Here is a 7789-nt window from a genome sequence, read left to right as displayed (position 1 = left end):
GATTGCTCAGTTAAGGACCAATGGGAGTCTTTCCCTCCCAGGGAATAGTACTGTTCTGATTGGTCGCTGTTACAAAGCGACCAATAGGAAGTTCGGTCAGAGGAGCCCTAGCTTGGCTCGAAGCTTAACATAGGAGTCTAATGAGGTGATTCATGTAATCGTTCCAATACATTACAACAGAGACTGGCAAAATCAGCTGCCAGGCAGAGAGGAGGTATTTTCCAACGGTACAGTCCCCTGCCTTTGCCCCCCCACCCCACATATTTATTTATTGTTTATTTTATGGCATTTGTACCCCGCTCTCCCTGCGAGCGGGCTCAGGGCGGCTTACATAAGGCACCAAGTGCGTTCGACATACACGTGACATTACATGGTACAAAGTACAGAGTTAAAACAACTTAAAACAGCTTAAAATCAGTTCAGCGGATGTACATATGACTCCTAACATCTTGTGTAACGGGGGGGGGAGGCTGGGTTGATGGGAGATGTTACCCCACCCCGGTGGTCTCTCTTGACAATGAGCGGTGGTGTAAGTGGCTGTGGCAGCTCCTACTCATAAGCCTGGCGGAAGAGCTCTGTCTTGCAGGCGCTGTGGAACTGCACAGGGTCCCACAGTGCCCTGATCATAGGGGTGGAATGTCACACTCCACTTCTCCCTCAGATGCTGGAAATGATGTTGAGCTGAATGTATACAGGGACTTTCCTCAGGATGCTGCTATCTAAAGCTCTGATAGACAACTTTTCCTCCTCATGGCACTTTGCTGCACTTGTGCAGGCAGTCAAATGCCAGCCAACTCCCAGCATACCATGTTACTAGAAACCGCAGCCACATATGGCTCGCCCATTTCTTCTCACTGGGTATGTTTTGTTCCTAAAAGTCAACTGGTAGAAACGACTGCAGGGTGCAGCAGACTTCGGGCTAGGGTTTGTGTGAGAATCACATGACTTCTACACACACACACATTTTGCTAGAGCTTGGCATGGCTGAAGAAGTCAAGAGGGAAATAGGCACTGCAATGCCCTCCAGTAACAGTGGAGCAGAACTACAAACTGGGTTCAAATATATAGGTTTTATTAGTTAGAAGAAAAATTCATCTGAAAGTTACAAACACTGTGGCAAATGATAACAAAGTTTTGGTCTGAAGAGTTCTGGTATTAAAAAAAAAAGTGCTCGTACTTTCTGAAACTTTCTAGAAGTCCCTGTAAAGCTCTGAAACCTCAGAGCATTGTCAGCTTGTTCAAACACTGGAGGTAGTTTTGTGCAGCGTCCAGCAGGGACATGCTATGAGATCAGCACAGTGGAGCCAGTTCCCAAATAAACTAAGCATAGACCCGAAGACTGTATCAAATCTGGATCCCTGGGGCCTGGCGTTCTGACCTGGCATGTTCCTACAAAATCCAATCATGCTTATTATGGGATTTTGCAATCCACACAGAGCTGACCCAGGAATGAATGAAGTACCATAGCCTACAAGAGAATTTTTGGTAAATGCCAGGAAAACTGTCTCCGCCTCTTTAATACTGACACCACGCCAGAAAAATATTCGTCTTGTGATCTTAACTCATCAAATCTTTTTAAAATGCTTTTAAAAGACTGCAGCAAAAGCATAAAGTTTTCAGGAAGCCTTTGAAAGTAGGCTTGCAAGGAACCTATCCATGTTTTATCAATGACAAGCAATGTCAACAAAGCACAGCCAAAAAGACAGTTAATATCCACTCAAGTTGCCATGCTTGCTAGGAACAAGTACGACCAAACCACACTCTATGCACACTGAAGGAGACTTTCTTCCAAGCCAAGGTTGCTTGTTACTGTGTGACATAAACCACGAGGCTCTACTCAGACTGAGTCAAAAGAAATCTTGCCTCCCCTGCAATAAAGAAGTTAAACCACTGATAACTTGCAAGTGGCAACAGCAGCCATAATCCATCAAGCATCCATCCTTGCTTAATAGCTGAGTGGGCTTTGATTATGAAGACTCTCACACCTCTTACTTCTACATCATTTCTTTCTTCCCAGGATCTGACTATACCTGACAGCTGACACAGGTTGGGTTGGGCGTCTCCTGACCTGACTCAATCACATGTACATTTGGGGGGGGGGGGTCACTCTAAAAACTGCTCTGTCACTTGCTTTGGCTCAGAGCACTGGGGGGGGGCAAGGGAAGAAGGGCTTATGCCTTCATTCCTGTGCCATTTTCCCTAGTGGAAGTGATAGGTGGTGTCTGTTTACCCCTTCCTTGGGCCCCACAAGTCCTAAGTCACATGAACTCCCAACCCAATTTGTCTCACATGTCCTGTATAGTTGGACTCTTAGCTTCAGAGAGAAGCAACCAACTCTGAGCCCCTAGCAGGGGCATCTCAATGTTGAGAATGTGTTTGCTGCATGGATTATAGTATGTAAACTAGGCTATTGGAATGCTTATTTTTCAGTATTTTGCTACCAAGATTTAGAGCTTGGATCCAAAATACTGGATGTGGGTTTTTTCCTCCTATGCAGCAGTCTTCTGGGCCAAACCACATAAAAATACTAAACTGAGACTGTCGAGACTAGGTGGAAACACATGCCTAATTAATTAAATACCTCAGCATTTATCTGTGGTTGGATGTTCATATTTTGTGAGATTACTGATGTTGCTTTCTGAAATAGAAGATTCCATTATGGTGAAATATTTTGTGCCTTTCCTTCCTCTGAGATACACCCACGCACATGAATTTTGAGGTGAACATGCTCAACAGTCAAATATACCATGTCTGACTGTGGCAATCAGATGTGAGCCAATCACTAGGTCTGTGGTTCCACACCAAATGGCTCAAATAGCTGTCAATCAGGCTTGTAGCATTTATTTATTTATTTACTTAAATTTATATCTCACCTTGCCGGGCAAACTGGCTCAATGTTTTTTTACAAAGTTTCCACACACAAAAATCCTGCTGATCCAAATGGACTGGCAATCATAAATGCTACTGAGGCCTGCTTAGATCAACAATGAATGGTAGGATTTTTTAAAAAATACCATTAATGAATGGCTGATTTATGTGATTGGTGACTGATTTATTTAAACTATTTAAATATTAAACTATTTTAATAATATTAAATATTAAACTCTAAACTGCCGGCTGAGTGGAGCAATAGAGCAGCAAGGGTGAGGTGGGGGTGAATTCTATCGCACTGGATGAGAACTTGCATGCTCAAAAAGCCAATTGTGCTGTACTGTTGCACTGTGAGGAAGGAACAGTTGAAGACTTGCTGAACACCACAAATGGGCTGACAGTCTATCAAAAAACCAGTTCCCTATTCATGACTGGTGAACAGGACATGAACCCAAATGGCAGATGTTCAAACATCTCTATACACTGCTCTCTGTCTACATAATATGACCAGTCCAAACTTATCAATTTGGTATCAATTTCCTGTCCAGTTCAAGAATATTTTTGATCATCAATTGATCCATTTTTCAGAACTAGGCTGACAACATGGCCCTATACACAGAAACATCTTTTTCTTCTTCATTACAATGTGTTTTATATCTAAAAGACGAATGCTGCCCAATTTCTTCAATGCATCTGCAATTTCACTACAGAAGCACAAATTCTAGGAGCTATTCAGGAATTCTGTGCTATGATAATTTTTGCTGTATTCCTTGAGAAAAACAGCTGGTATCATAGAGCACAGAGAAAAGTAATACACAGGAGGCATTTTGAAGCTTCGGATGAGGTATGAGTCAAGTATTCTGCCTAACTTTGCATCATGGTTTAGTGATTAGAGGGTCAGACTAGGATATTGGGAGGGCTGAATCCCCACTCTGCCACGGAAGTTCACTGAATAAACTTCAGCTAGTGTCCTCTCTCTCTCTCTCTGCCTAACCTACTTCACAGGTGTGAGGATAAAATGGAGGAGGGTAGAACAATGTTGTAAATCACTATGGATTCCCAATGAGGAGAAAAAGCAGGATATACATATATAAATAAATAATAATAAATATTGTAACCCAGCTATCCCTCCCCATGCCTACTGGCCACCTATGGCTTTCCCACCCATATTTTCAGCTGTCCAGGTCCAAAGTAAAAATCCAAAACCAGACCACAACCCCAGGTTTTACCTTAATTGGGATCAGCTACAATGGCAAAAACATGTGTGCAAGCTTTTGAGTTCACCAGAACTCTTCTTCAGGCTAAATGGAACAATATAATTTTTTTAAAAAGAGGTAGGGTTGAAAAAGATATTCTAGGCTAGGGGTGGGCACACACTGGGAAAATGTGGTTCAATTTGGTCCATAGTAGAACCACAAACTGAACCTTGAACCAAACTGGTTCGTAGCCCTGCAAATCCTGTTGAAAGGGATTGCAGTTCCTTTAAATAGGGTTTGCAGAAAGCCCGAAAAGCAGCTGAGCCTCCCCACCATGCAGCTGTTTTTCCTGCTGTCTTCTGCAGTCCCTTTAAACTTTAAAGGGACTACAGAAGACAGCACGAAACTGCTGAGCTGTTTTTGCAGCTTTCATCGTCCCTTTAAATCCCTGCTTTCTGTTCCAGCCATGAACTGCACAAACAGCTCTAAAAGTTCATGGAAGTTCATGACGGGTTCTGTTTGCGACCCACAAACAGGGCAAAGTTCATTATGAATTTTGCTCCATGGTCTGATTTGTACCCATCCCTATTCTAGGCAATGATTTTAAAGGCCTTCTCTCAATGGCATTTCTGTGCTGAATGCCAGGCCTCCACAGGGCAAGAGAGAGAAAAGAATGGCATTTTCCCATTGGGATTACAAAGGCCAGTCATCTTCCTTCAGTCTCTCTGGCCTTTGTAATTCCAATTGAAAATTGTTTTTTTATACTCCTCTTGCCCAGAGGAACCCCAGCATTCAGTAGAGAGATGCCATGAGAGTAACCTTTAAAGTCATGGCTTGGAATTTTTTTTCTTCCCCCACCTCCTTTTAAAAAATTATATTCTGACATGTAACATGAAGAAGAGTTCTGCTAATAAACATAAGCAATTTTGCTTGGTCTTCGTAATTTGACTCATATAATTTTCCCCCCAAAGGGAATTTCCATCACATTTGTGTGGCACCTCTTTAAAATACCCTTCTGAGCAAGTGATTTTTCAGGCATAGGTCATCGTAGTCAAGAATGAAAGTAATAAATTCAATGAAAATAGTCTAACAAACTATCACTAGCAGTAAAATATTTATTACACAGAGACTGTGGTTCGCCTATTCAAAGTAAAGGTTTCCCTTGCTCGAAAGCCAGTTGAATCCAACTCTAGGGGGTGGTGCTCATCTCTGTTTCCAAGCTGAAAAGCCAGTGCCGTCCAAAGACTTCTCCATGATCATGTGGCCTGCATGACTAAATGCCGAGGCACACGGAATGCTGTTACCTTCCCACTGAAGTGGAACCTATTTATCTACTTGCAATTTCTTGCTTTCGAACTGCTAGGTTGGCAGGAGCTGGGGCCAGAGATCGGAGCTCATTCTGTAATGTAGCACTAGGGTCTCAAACTGCCGAACTACAGACCTTCCAGTCTGCAGCTCAGTGTCTTAACCTCTGAGCCACCGTGGCCCCTTATTCAAGCTCTTTCTCAATTCAGATGTGTTGGACAGCTCCCCAGCTGGGTTTTAGATTCCATGTACAACCCACAATGCAGGGCACTTTCTACTGTCTGCCCTTTTTAAGATCAGATATTGATTTGGGCTGCCTGGATTTCAAACCAGCCCATGATCTTGTTGAAGTGCCAGCCTAACTTCCTTGTACATTAACCTCAAACAGGAGAACTACCTTGCTGGATCAAATTATGGCCCATCAAATTTATTTTGTTTCTGACACTGGCCAGCCAGATGTAAACACTGAATGTATGACAGAGGTGACTATTCCCTGTGGTTTATCCCCAGGACCCCAATATTCAGAGGTATACTATAAGCAGAAAATATCATAAGGAAAGGTGAATTAGATTTAGATGAAAGTGGAGTGAAAACTGGTAGAAGGAACATTAATACAGATGACAACACATTATTGGCAGAAACAACTACCGATGAAGGTTAACGCAGAATGTGCCAAAGCAGGATTATAGCTGAACATCAAGAAAACAAAAGTAATGACTACTGGGGAATTACACAAAAGGTTGATGATGAAGAAACTGAAATTGTTCAATATTTTCTATTCCTTGGCTCCATCATCAACTGAAAGGGAAACAGCAGCCAAGAAATCAGAAGGAGATCAAGACTGGGAACTGCAGCCATGAAGGAGCTAGAAAAGATCCTTAAGATAAGGATGTGTTGTTGGCAACCAAGATCAAGTCAATCCATGGCATAATATTCCCCATTACTACGAATGGGTGTGGAAGTTGGACAATGAAGAAAGCTGACAGGAAGAAAGTAGGTTCCTTTGAAATGTAGTGTTGGAGGAGAGTTTTACGGATACCATGGACTACCAAAAGAAAAACTGGTTTCTAGACTGTGGACCACCAAAAGAAAAATTGATTTCTAGACCAAATCAAACCTGAACTCTTCCTAGAAGCTAAAATAACTAAACTGAGGCTACTGTACTTTAGTCACATCATGAGAAGACAAAAGTCACTGGAAAAGACAATACTTCTAGGCAAAGTAGAAGGCAGCAAGAAAAGAGGAAGTCCCAACATGAGATGGCTTGGCTCAGTCAACATGAGATGGCTTGGCCCTGTTTGCAAGACCTGAGAATGACTGTTAACAATAAGACATTTTGGAGGACATTAATTCATAAGGTTGCCATAAGTTGGAAGCAACTTGAAGGCACTTAGCACACACACACACACTGTCTCTTTAAATGGAGGGTCCATTTAGCCCTCAGAACTAACAGCTGCTCATAGACCTGATCTGCATCAAACACCGTCTATCCTCAACCACTGATCATTCATTAGATTTTGCCCCACCCAATAGCAAAGAAGCCTCCCTCTTGGCCCTGAGCCACTAACTTTTAAAGACGGAGGCAAATGGGACTTGCATTGTTTTACCAAGTTCTGCTATTCTGGAAATGATGATTTCCAGGCCAGTAAAGCAGGCTTGTGTTCTTAACCCTGAGTGAACATTCTGCTACGTTATAAAATGTACACAAAGACTGTACAGCCATCTGTCCTGTTCTTGTCATCATGCAGCAATGCCAACAACTGAGAAATTATACGAGACAGTTGGTTTCCATCTTTGCTAGACTCCCTTTTTTCCCTTTTGCATGTAGCCAGTGAGATGAAAGGAAACATACTGAAGCAGTCAGGTTTAAATTACACAGCTGTCTTGAAAAAGGACTGTCTAGGGGCTCTTCATAATGGCTTGGTCCAAGTTAATAGCTATTCATTTATTCAAAGGAAGCTGCTACTGCATGGAAGGCTACTATTACCAAAACCTGGGGCTGACCCTTCAAGCCTGTGAGAGAAAGAGCAGAACTATCTTGCATGTGAATTAAACCAAACGCATCTTGAAAGATCTACCTGGCTAAGATGTCCAGAATGGAACTCTCAACCCTTGAGAATGGAAAGAGAGAAAGAGAGCAATAAACTTAATTAAGCAGAAGTAAGCTTGAGAGCGAGACAGTATCATTAAAGGAGAGAATTGCTCAAAGCACTATTCATGTTTTTAATCTTCAGATGCTTGATTCCACATGATATTGCTCATGCCGTTAAAAAAAATTGCCACTGAGTTAAAATGGACTTTCACTTAAGGAATGATCATTTCTCATTTCCTAAAAATGTTTAATTTTTTAAAATTATAATTATCTCTTCTGCCATGTTTTCTCTCTAAACACCACCCCATCCCCAATCCAGAGCCCC

This window comes from Gekko japonicus, unplaced genomic scaffold (assembly GCF_001447785.1).
Source record: "Gekko japonicus isolate JY-2015 unplaced genomic scaffold, Gekko_japonicus_V1.1 scaffold631, whole genome shotgun sequence".
Classification (NCBI taxonomy): domain Eukaryota; kingdom Metazoa; phylum Chordata; class Lepidosauria; order Squamata; family Gekkonidae; genus Gekko; species Gekko japonicus.
The sequence above is the reverse complement of the archived record's forward strand: the minus strand, read 5'-3'. Positions refer to the sequence as shown.